General features: G+C 39.6%; 1 protein-coding gene across 4 annotated transcripts in view; it reads right to left on the bottom strand.

The window, feature by feature from the left end:
• map3k4 (mitogen-activated protein kinase kinase kinase 4) overlaps positions 1-13,054 on the bottom strand; it is a 215,982-nt gene that overhangs the window by 158,690 nt on the left and 44,238 nt on the right. The window lies entirely within an intron of this gene.

Raw genomic sequence — 13,054 nt, 5'->3', positions numbered from 1 at the left:
CCAACATGTAGACGCTACGTGGCCTCGTGCTCTGGGCCTGCAGGCACACACTGGAACTTAAGTGCTTATGGTCACATCATCATGCTAGATTTTTTCACTGTTTCATGCTAATCTATATCCTTTTTCACTCTGTAACAACACTTTTTTTTAAACTCTAAGATTTGTACCTAGGTGCTTGTACTTAAGATGACACCATTAAAGGCAGCCATTGTAAAAACTTTTCATTGTATTCCTGTATTTCTATTCTGGAGTACATGTGACAATAAGGGATAGTCTACACTATTTGAAAATTACTTATTTAATGCTTTGTCCAATACAAAAAAGTTCTAAGTAGTCTACAGAATTATTTTCACCTAATTAAGAATAATGTCACCCAAAAAAAGATTTGACAGGCATTCAAATTTAGGGATTGAGAAAAAAATTTTCAGAACACCTTCAATTTAACTGAAAGGAGAACTAGGTTACATAGGATCAAGTTGGTACTTAAAATCTGATATCAGATAGGTTCTTCACACAAAGAGACGAAATATGGAGCAGACCTCCAGATAGGCTGAAAATCCTGGAGGCTAAAATCTTGGAATCAGAGGGATATTAGAACTGATCCTCTGATCTACTGAGCTATTGGGGGAGGTTGAATAGGCTGGGGCTGTTTTCCCTGGACCGTTGGAGGCTTAGGGGTGATCTTATAGAGGTTTATAAAATCATGAGGCGCATGAATAGGATAAATAGACCAATTTTTTTCACTGGAGTGGAGGAGTCCAGAACTAGACGGCATAGATTTAGGGGGAGGGGAAAGATATAAAAGACACCTAAAGGGCAACTTTTTCCACAAGGAGGGTGGTACGTGTATGGAATGAGCAAGTGGTGGAGGTTAGTACAATTACAACATTTAAAAGGCAGCTGGATAGGTATATGAATAGGAAGGGTTTGGAGGGATATGAGCCGGGTGCTGGCAGGCGGAACTAGATTGGGTTGGGATATCTGGTCAGCATGGATGAGTTGGACCAAAGGGTCTGTTTCCATGCTGTATATCTCTTTTGACTCTATTACTGCACGTCGGCACACAAGGTTGTGGCAAATGATCTGAATAATCTGTAATTAACTTGGGATGTTGTGGCAACTCCCTCAATAACTACCCCAAGCATAAAGCAAATGACTATTAAAAAAAACTCAAACCACCAACACAGCAAGATTATGAAGGGAAGCAAACCTTTGCAGAAATGCAACAACCATCAGGCACATACACATCACTTCAAACAACAGACTAATGTGCTGCTTTCACATTATGCAACAAAGAAACCCAATCTTATCACGTTTAAATATTGTATGAATCAAGTTTCTTCTGAAAATTTCAAACCACAATTTTCACAACCATGCCTTTGAAAAACTGCATTTACATTCTGCGCAGGTGAATTTGAATTTGTTGCTTGCCTATTCATATTACAATGACTTTTAATAAGTCGCTGGCAGTCTTCAGTATGCATTCCTACTGATCTGAACAGGGGATTGTGTTCAGATAGCTGAATAGGCGATTTGTGATGCAGTGTGATGCCAACGGCGTGGGTTCGGTTCCTGCACCAGCTGAAGTTACCATGAAGGACTTTCCTTTTAGTCCACTCACGGGGACACAATTTCAAAGTTTCTGGGATCCTGGTTCAAATTCCTCCAGATGGTGGAACTTTAATTCAATTAGAGAGAGTCTGGAATTCAGAATCTCACAGTGAAACCATTTCTGATTTTTGTAAAAGATTCATCTGGCTAATCAGTGTCCTGCAGAAAAGAAAATTTGCAAAGAAGGAAGCATATGTCAGGTACAGACAGGATAGAATGAGTGAATCCTTAGAAGAGTATAAAGAAAGTATGAGTATACTTAAGAGGGAAATCAGGAGGGCAAAACGGGGACATGAGATAGCTTTGGCAAATATAATTAAGGAGAATCCAAAGGGGTTTTACAAATATATTAAGGACAAAAGGGTAACTAGGGAGAGAATAGGGCGCCTCAAAGATCAGCAAGGCGGCCTTTGTGTGGAGCCACAGAAAATGGGTGAGAAATTAAATAAATATTTTGCATCAGTATTTACTGTGGAAAAGGATATGGAAGATATAGACTGTAGGGAAATAGATGGTGACATCTTGCAAAAAGTCCAGATTACAGAGGAGGAAGTGCTGGATGTCTTGAAACGGTTAAAGGTGGATAAACCCCCAGGGAGGTCATGTTGCGGCTGCACAGGACCTTGGTTAGGCCACTGTTGGAATATTGCATGCAATTCTGGTCTCCTTCCTACTGGAAAGATGTTGTGAAATTTGAAAGGGTTCAGAAATTATTTACAAGGATGTTGCCAGGGTTGGAGGATTTGAGCTAAAGGGAAGGGCTGAACAGGCTAGGGCTGTTTTCCTTGGAGCATCAGAGGCTGAGGGGTGACCTTCTAGAGGTTTACAAAATTATGAGGGGCATAGAAAGGATAAATAGACAAAGTCGTTTCCCTGGGGCATGGACGGGTTGGACTGAAGGGTCTGTTTCTGTGCTGAACATCTGACTCTAAATCATTAGCACACATTTCTCTATGAAGGCATGAGTTCCACAGAGTGGGGGTGGGAAGGGGAGAGTCGGGAAGAGATGGGCAATAGCCATGAAGGGCATCACCCACACAAGCTCTCCTATTGTAGGAGCATTAGAAAAACAAAAATCACATATTTGCACCATTTATCAAAAGCATGTTAAAAAAGGTGTTTTTCCCCAGTATGATGTTCTTGTAGACAGTGATCACATAAGTATTTTGTTAACTTGAGCTAATAACCAAAAAATACTTCATAAAATATAAATTCAATGTAAGACAATATAAATACATTGTTTACATTAAAAATGTTGATGTAATTAATTTTGAAAAAATAAATCCCAAATTAACCAAAGGAAATTCATTGTCACCATGTGATAACATTACACACAGAATTACTGTAAAGAGGTCACTTGGGCCAAGTCATCCACACTGGTATTTATATTCAACATGGGTTTCCTTGGAACTCACTTCATATAACCTTATCAACAACATTGAATTTCTTGCAGCAGCACTTGTACTACCTCTGATGTATTTGGGTAATGCTAGTAGAGATGGAACAGTTTCAGCAATGGGCGTCAGTTCCTGATATAAAGCAAGTATTCCAACCAGAGACATCTTTGTAGTCACTTACTGACTGACAGTCAAGCATGTCCCAATGTCTGGAGCTAGGGTATTGCCATGAGGTCTTGCATTTCTGATGAAATATGGCATTTTTATGACAAGATCATAGCCGAGGTATTTCATCTGGGGGACAATGCCCATTGCCTTTTGTTTATCCAATGCCACTCTTGCCAAATATGCCTTTACAGTGGTTTGCAGCCCTCCCAAACCTGACATTGAAGCTAACAAAAATCTGTTTGTCTCCCTTTGGAAGACTGATCAAGACTGAAGAATAATTGTTCTTTTGACCTCAACCTTTGTTTCTAGAGTTGGAAACAAGACCTAATGTGGTAAAAAAAGAGCATCTATCTTATCCTTCATTGAAAAGTATCCTCAAGCTCACCTCCTCCCAAATTCCATTTATTAAAAGTCCTCAACATCCTCTACGACAACATACTAGCCGCGATCCCCACTACATACTCAATGAGTGGAAATTAGGGTCAAGCAAGAGAGTGTCATATCAAAGCCCTTCTCTTCTTCCTTGCCACAAGACCCTAATCCATGAAGGTTATCATTGGTGTGGAGTTACTCTAAAGAATGAGTGAGAAATAATTCAACCTGCATCACCTCTAGCCCAGAACCAAGAACACCTCAACCTTGATTGGAGAGCAAAATATAAAATGACATCTGCAGATGCAAATGCTCAGGTGTTAAGCTGCAAATCATCAATGCATCCACAGAACCATATATGAGAGAATGGGACTTGACTAAGTATCTGGAATACAACAGTTCTCTACCAACCTGCACCCACCATCCAACACTGTATTCCTACCAATATTCACAATGAGTCATGGGAAGTCAACCAAAACTTAGGAACCATTTTCCAGTTAGACAAAGTTCCAATGAGACTAAAAACATCACCCCTAGTGTGGCAGCACAGCCTTCGGACGTCTCAGCACAGCAATTGCACTGCTGCCTCACAGCGCCAGAGACCAGAGTTCGATTCCCGCCTCGGGCAACTGTCTGTGTGGAGCTTGCACATTCTCCCCGTCTGTGTGGGTTTCCTCCAGGTGCTCTAGTTTCCTCCCACAGTCCAAAGATGTGCAGGTTAGGTGAACTGGCCATGCTAAATTGCCCGTTGTGTTAAGTAAATTAGTCGGGGTAAATGTAGGGGAATGGGTCTCGGTGGGTTGCTCTTTGGAGGGTCGGTGTGGACTTGTTGGGCTGAAGGGCCTGTTCCACACTGTAGGGAATCTAATCTAATCTTGCTAAAAGATTTCAAACTTGGCTCTGTAAGTTCATCATTCAACAACAGTAGTACAGTACTAGTAACTCTTCAGTAAGAATTGTAAATGCATACATTGGACAACAAACACCTCAAATCCCTTCAGAAACATAATCAATAATGCCTCCACAAAATCCAAAAAAGCCACTCTAATATTAGTATCCTTTTCTAGACCAATATCTCCACCATTAATGTACTGTCAATTGTCTGTGCTGCGCAGGCAATATCAGCTATTTGTCTGATAAAGACTCCTAAAATCAATGTTAGGCTCTTTTTCTTGAGATTCTTACACACTTGAAGCAAATGCAATGCGCCAACTTCAGTGAATAGCCTAAACGTAATAACAAGGTTCTGGAGGATCACTTAACACTCTTCGCAATGCTTGTCAAGCAAGGCTCTCTGAACAAAGGGACCAGGTTCTTCTTTATACAAAATTTTACATCACAGTCAGTAATGCCCACAAGACAAGCACGAGCCACTCCCCTCATTGTCACATGCCACTCAAGACAATGTACTGACTTGACCATTTCCAGAAACAATGTTTCCAGAAACAATCATTCCTTAATGGCAAGATCTGGTGTAAACTTTTTTTAAAAAACCTGCAGGGTGTAGTCAGAATTTTAACTGCAATGTTTTATTGCTTCTGAATAGATGATAATGTAAACTTACTCTGAATAGTAGGTGATGACAACATAATTTTTTTTTAAACATTCTATCTGCAAGACAGAGAAGCATACCACTCTACCCCCAGGACATCCAATTTCTTGCAGGTCAGCAGATCATATTAACCCCTTAACATCGAACCAAAATGGCAGAGCAATTCAAGGATGTTTTCAAAGCATCCCTCAAAAAATTGCAATATCTTCATTGAGTCAATCATCGGAATCTCTAGTTCAAGAGCATCAAATTGGAGAAGTATCCACAGCCTTAAGGATACTCATATCTTGACTTGCTGATCTGTTCAAAGTTTCTCCCATTTAGCACAGTGATACTGCCACACAATACAATAGAGCACATTCTCAGTGTGACGGTAAGACTTTGTTGCCCCATGGACTGTATGGTGGTCACTCCTCCTAATAATGTTATGGACCAATGCATCTACGTCCAGCAAGGATAAGGATAAGTATGTCTTTCCTGATCTCTGATCATCCTTATTTCTCCTTTAACCATTCCTTTACAGTTTATATAACTACAGAAGACTATGATAGCACAGTCAGGGCTATTTAGTAAACGTCATCCAATAGCCAAATCACATCTAATGCTGAATACTGCAAGCACAGACAGGTTAAGCATGCCGATAACCAAAGGGATATGTTGCTTAAAAAGTCTATCACTGTCAGAAATAACATCCATATGTTAAAGCAGCACTGAAACAAATACCACAGTACTAATTTATGTAGCAAGTAAAATGTCTTTTTGGCTGATGTCTACATTATGTTAGTAGAGAATATTACTTATGTTTATCATAACAAAGCAGGTTACTTACACTTGTTGTTCAAGGCCAAAAATTGCCAAACTTCAACCCATTCACGAGTTTGCTGACTGGGTATTGTACATCGATTTGATTAGGGCAATCATTATCATGCAGGTCAGTTTTAATACGGGATATGAGCATCAAGCTTAAGCAGTGATTAAGTGGTTCGGGCCTTAATCAGGAGATTGCTGATAAGAATGACCTTGTAGCACATGGGACTGTAGAAATTTCATTAAGCGAAAGCTCTCAATAGATAGTAGTAGAAACACAAGGCAGATATGTCAACCAGAATGCTCAAGAAAGGGAACTGGCTTTCCTTCTTCATTTCAAATGTAAAGATGAGTGCATGATGTAGTCTATTTAAAAATATGCAAAAAGTCTTAGATGCAACTACATATTAAAGCATAGCAAATGCATTGTCTACATACAAGACATCTGAAAAGGGTAAGAGGTTAACGGTCCTTCCATCAAAGTCATTCTTTTCATAATGAGAAAGTGTATAGGGTATAAACAGGTAGGGAAACAATTATGTTTTGAGTTTTGTGGAACAAGAGGTTCAGCTGAGCATGGCCCAGATCAGATAAGAACTTGCAGTTAACAATGGGGTGCTGGAGGCAAGGGTAATGGGTTAACAAGGTGGAAAAGCATTCATTATGTAGAGCTATTTATCAATATTGGAAGCATTCAGTACGTATGGTCAGTTTAACAAGGTGAGAACTATCCATTATGTGAAGCCAGTTAAGGTTAAAAACATTCATGTGTAACAGCAGATGGCTTGATCTTTACTGTTAATGCTCGCTGATTGTCACACTCATCCAATCAATACGTATGTTGCTTTTCTGGATGCTCCTCCCTGTAATGACAGAATTGGAAGTGCAATACCAGGAATGTACCCCCATTTTTCATTGCATACTTTTGGGCATCATTAGTAAACAGATGTAGACACTAGGGGATCACGAAATTGGACTTATCCACGATACTGTGGAAACAGTCCAGGAATTTGTGCTTCAGGAAAGACCACTTAGGGTTTTCAAACCTATTGAAAAATAAAATATGACTATTAGGAGAGGTAAAGGAGAAAGAAAATGCAAAACAATTTTATAATGGAGGGCTCAGAACTAATTTCAAAGTTTACGCTTTCTTAATGTACCAAAGAACCTTTAAGTGGTTGGATGAGTGTAATGTTGTCAATGTTGTATACATAGACTTTCAATTGCATTTCAGAAAAATACTTGGTAGGAAAAGCTTATGCCTATGAGATGAAAGGGACAGTGGCTATGCAGATAGAAAATTACCTGAGGGACAGAAAGTAGTGGGCAGAGGTGAACAACTGCTCTTCCAAACTGGAAAAAAGTGAGCACTCATTGTCCAGTAGGGAGTGACAGGGCCACAGTTCATTTTGATATATTAATGCCTTAGACGGAGGTTAGCACAGCATAAACTTGCAGAATAAAAACTCAAAATTGCCATAAACTGATTGGGATCACAACAGGTATGAAAAATGATCAGTGCTTCCTCTAGACTGTACAACAGCCCTAAAGCTTCCAAACACATGTCACACAAGCTGGTTCTGAAAAGTTACCACACATGCACAGTGACACAATGATTTAAAAGACATTTAAATGAATCAGCCTTAAAACAGAACATAGAAAAGTACAGCACAGGAACAGGCCCTTCATCTGTGCCAACCATGGCATCATTCTAAACTAATCCCAACTGCTTGGACTTGTTCAGTGTCCATCTTTTCCCTTCCTATTCTTGTGTTTGTCTAAATGCCACTTAAATGTTGCAGCACAAAACAAATTAAAGAATACGTTGATGGCAAATCAAAATTCAGTATAGACAAGTATGAAGTAGTTAAATACAGTAGGAAAACAAAGACAATATAAGCAAAATAACTCTTCCTTAAAGGCAATATGGGAACAGAGAGATATGAGAGTACATAGTTATGCTCAACTTCAAAAATTACTGGCTAGCCCTCAGTTGAAAATCTTTGGTTAATTGTGAGCACACAAAAAGGATGTTCAGGCTTTAGAACAGGTGCAGAGATTTACGCGAATAGCTGTAGAGATGACAAACTATAGAAAGAAGGGTTGTTTTCCTCAGAGGTCAGAGAAATTCAAGGAAAAGGTGATAAGAGGTATTCAAAATTATGCAGGAAGGATTTGATAAGAATAAGGAGAACTCTATTCCAGTAGAAGGATTGCTAACTGACGGCAGAGATTCTTCGCCTTTGTTTTCAAATCCCTCCATGTTATATCTTCCAATCTCCATAATTTACACCAAACCCACTTAGTCCTGAGATGTGTGCGCTGCAACTGAGACTTCAATTAACCCCAATTTTATTCCTTCAGCTACTAAGACTAAGCTCTGGAAATCTGTCTCCTAACCTCTCTGTATCTTTACTTCATTTCCTCCTTCCACACAGACACTAACGTACATCTTTTTGACAAAGCTTTATCTCATAACCGTTTCAATGGTGTTTGGTAAGTCCTATGGGATTATAGGGCTGCTCTCTCACTTGACAGAGTCAACTAGTGGTGGTTCGAGCAGAGGTTCAATACATCTCAGGCGAGAAGAGAAATTGAGAAGCAAAGTCCTTCAGGGTTAACTTCAGCTGGTGCAGGAACTGAACTGTTTTAAAAAATTCTCAAGGTCAGGTTCGTAGGAGAGTAGTCTGACACAGAACAAATGACCAAGAGGCGAGTCTGCTAGAATATGGGCATTTTATTCCCCGCAGCGTCGCCACAACCAGGTCTCATACAACGGGTCTGGCTTATACTCACTCTACATGTTACCGGAACTGGGAGCCGTCAGTTCTCGTAGAGCGGTTGCCAACAACCCACGCTCGGCGGTTAAACGTAACCCCGGAGCAGACTCACCGAACTGGAGACTTTTCCAGCTGATATACTCTTTTCCAGATATAAACATTCATGTGAACAGCAGAGCAAGGCTAAAAAACACATTCCATTCTGGTTACATACAGATAAGAAGATTCACACGGGGAGGTGTGTAATAAGATTCACACGGGACTAAGCAACATCTCCATTCCGGTTAGATTCACACATGTATTGGGACATAATTTTTAACCGTTTCACCACATTCCACTGCTTGGCCCAATACATGTGTTACATTATGATTCACACATGTATTGGGACATAATTTTACACCACATGAACCCATACTTGCTGTCCAGATAACTGAGCTAACTGACCCCCTGACTAATAATACGGCACCATGGAATAGTTTGTTAAAAGATGCTACCTAAATACAAGGAGTTGCCAAGCATTAATTGGCAAATAAAAGACAAGCGGTGTGAATTTTTTTGAAGAAGAATTGCAACCGAGAATACAGCCTAAGAGGGTGGTGGGAGCAGTTTCAATCAGAAATTTCAAAAAAAGGCTGGGAAAATAATCGAAAGGAAAATATGCTTGATTTAGGATTAATTAAAAAGCTCTGTCAAAGAGCCAGCACAATGGACTGAATGACTTCCTGCTATGCTGTAATATTCTATGAATCTATGAAAGGAAATAAAAAGTAGATAAGCAAGAGAGTTGGTTCTGTACCAGAATCTTGAAATCTGATCAAATTAGAACTAGAGATCATTACAACTTCTGAGTACATCAAACTTGGGAAATACAGGTCAGTTTTAAATTCCAAGTACAATGTCAAAAATAATTAAATGATGCTTTTACAAATGTCTACACTGATACATGGATAATATGAAAGCAATTATTTAACAAAGATCTAATCATATTCATAATTTAGTTTTACCTATTAATAAAAGGTAATAAATTAATCTCCCATGTGATTGAACAATAAAACCATGATATTTTTATGGTTAGTCTTTAGTTCTTTTTGTGATGTTAAAAGACTAAATTGCACTATCTTTCAGGGCATTAATGAAATGTTAAAGGGTTAAACTGTACTGTCTTTCTCAAAGAGGTGGACAATCTGGGAGTGGGTAGAGGCGACATTCTGTCTCACAGACAGCATGCCGGAATGTGGATGACGATCCCTTGTAATTCACACTTCATTTGGGCAGCCATTTACTACTGTTCTCCTGCTATTATCAAATTAAACTCTCATTCAGTCCCTTCTATTGTGAAATGCTTTCATAGCCATCTCCTAGCCAATCAAATTTGTTTGTGTGATCATTCCCAATGCTGAAGCCTATCACACTTACATTGTCCAGGGAAGTAGCGGAGCCAGAAGTTATTTGCAGGGCCGCCCTGAAGCTAGGATGTATCACACCTACATTGTCTTGGGGAATCACAGGGTCAGAAGTCGTCTGCATAATGATTCCCCAGGATTACTGCATATACATTCACATTATCTCATCCTATTAGTGTACCTATGGTAACGTGGTTATTTGGTGGGGGGTGGGGGCGGCCTGAGTACCTGTGAGCATTACCAACTGACCTGTAAAAAAGGGGATATGTTTCCTTTGTTCGGGGCCTCTTTTGACTTGACTTTGCACACCTGCGAAGAGTATCAAAGTCAGGCCTGTAAAGCCTAACTTGTACAGGCTTTAATAAACTTTAACTGTTTGCAGAAGTTGGTATGTGCGAATTGCATCTCATGTGTGGAACCTTGGGAAAAGAACCTAAAATTCTGAACACCATATTTTAGTTTTTAAATGTGTACTGGATAAGACTATAACAGCACAAGACTTTTAGCAGTATGCCTCGACTGTAAACATTTTCTAGTCTTGACATTCCAGTTATCAGGATAACTTAAAATTTAAAATTATGAAACACAATAAGGAATAGACTTACATGTACCACACTGTGTTGCTAAATTTCACTTAGGCTAAGAGAATATTTTGATTCATACAATGCCAGATGGACGTATTACTCAGAAATTAATTGATGGTATGAAATTGTCATGGCAATAAAATAAATGCACAAGAAGCAATATTTACTTTGTATAAAAGGAAAATATGTTTAAGTATAGTTGCAAACAAATGCAAAATTTTCAAATTTAATGAAACTGTTCCAGATATCAAAGAGCATATAGAAACAAGTATAGTTTAATTTACCATTAATGATAAGTAGACTGGTACATTTGACTTATTGCAAAATCAAGTAACAAATCTCCAACAGTCATGCAAAGCGAACATCCCTATCTGGTAATTGAGGTGCACCACACTGGAAACCCAAACCTGACCCCCAGATGACCTATAAAAGGTGTGCCATAATTGGTCTTGCTCAAACAAGACAAAATAGCAATGAGCTCAAATTGAATAGCTAAAATAAAACATTGTTTGCAGACTGAGAATAAATTTGCACAGGGCAAAATGGTTTCATTGCAAACACAAAATGCAACCAACTTGTTATAATGGTTACTAGTTAAACTCTCACAATCAGCACCCATTCTTTAAGTTCTCATTGTTTACCAAAACCCTTTTTATATGTACACCTGAAAACTTAAAATACCCACCAGTTGTATTTGCAATTTAACAGATAGAGGGACTCAACAAATCTATGTAGCCTTCAAGAACAAATAAATCTAACAGAAAGAAGATGATGCTCATGTGCTGACAGATCATTTGCAAGACTGTTTCAGAGCCATTTAACAAATTAGCTATATATTAGCTCAGTGGCCCGATTAACACACTGTTGGTTAAGAGCAAAATGCAATGAGATACAAATCAAGTTATTGCTAAGACTACCACATAGTTGTTCTATGCCATTGCTCTCCGTGCATTTGAAACCAATGTATGTTAGTCATAAATGAACATGGTACAGGATCATTTTACGAATCAATGTGCTCTGAAGCTTCACTGACTGAGAAGTTTATAAATAGGATTTTTACCAGTAATCAGTATAAACTGAATCAAAATTTACTAGCATTGGGTGAAGAGTGATTACAATAACTGTTTGCCATTGGGAAATCAGCACGAAAACATCAGCCACAATAAATTGAAATGTAGTGGCCTTTAAGTCCAGAGAACAATGTCTGCAGTGGTAAAATTAGTATTTCAAAACCAGCAAAATTAATGAGCTGTGCAAAGATGAATGGGTAGAGCAGTCACTTTGCTACAAAAGAAAAGATCCAGAATTCTTATGACACAAAAAAACTTGTGAATAGTAATGAGGTGGCTTTTCTTTTCCACCCGAAGGTTCTTTTAAATATTGAGGTTTACTTCTTCATTTTCATGGGCTCCTAAATCATTGCGGGAAAACTGGGATTATGAGGTGAGCTGGCCAGCAAGGAGCTTCACTACACTGAGATAAAGTCGTCCCATTGCCTACTTGCATGCTTTAACACCTTTTTGATATGAAGTTTTCCATGCCCCCACCCGCCTGGACATAAACCGGACACGGAGAATCCTCGACTTGCTGCCAGAGCGATTGTCTGGTGACTCCAGCTTGCTGCATCCTTCTCTAAACCACCATCTGAAGATACCCAGCACCAATACCTCTCACACAGTCCATGGGTACCTATCTGTGCAGAGCTAGTCAGTGACCATTGCACAGCACTATTCTGTGTTCCCCCTGACAGTTGAGACAACACTGACCTGGGTAGTAACCTCAGACCAGTCTGGCAGGGTCTGGTTTTGTGGTCTCTTCTGCTAGTCTTGAGGTGATTGCCCCCCTTCACATTATCCCATCCACCAGGACTTCTAGCCCCCTGTCCAAAAGCAGGCCAATTTCCCCACAAGTGCCAGGTCTAGGGTAAATGTCATGAAATATACAAGGCAATTTTGGAATGCCAGCACTTTGCTAGGAGCAGAAGCCTTTTAAATTTAATGCGGGACTTAAGGACTCCCAGTATGTCCCAGCACCTGCAAGTACATCAGCCTACAGGGAGTGGGAGAATACGATGAGCACTGGAAGAGGAAGCACTTCGTGCATGGTCAATGCTATATGTTTGGGACAATGGCACAATAAAGTTCTTAACTTCAAGGTGAGAAACCCTTCATGAAACTCTACAGCAACTTCATAGAACATAGAAGAATACAGCGCAGTACAGGCCCTTTGGCCCTCGATGTTGCGCCGATCCAAGCCCACCTAACCTACACTACCCCACTATCCTCCATATGCCTATCCAATGCCCGCTTAAATGCCCATAATGAGGGAGAGTCCACCACTGCTACTGGCAGGGCATTCCATGAACTCACGACTCGCTGAG

The sequence above is a fragment of the Chiloscyllium plagiosum genome, chromosome 9 (assembly GCF_004010195.1).
Source record: "Chiloscyllium plagiosum isolate BGI_BamShark_2017 chromosome 9, ASM401019v2, whole genome shotgun sequence".
Taxonomy (NCBI): domain Eukaryota; kingdom Metazoa; phylum Chordata; class Chondrichthyes; order Orectolobiformes; family Hemiscylliidae; genus Chiloscyllium; species Chiloscyllium plagiosum.
This window is presented reverse-complemented; position numbering and strand designations above follow the sequence as displayed.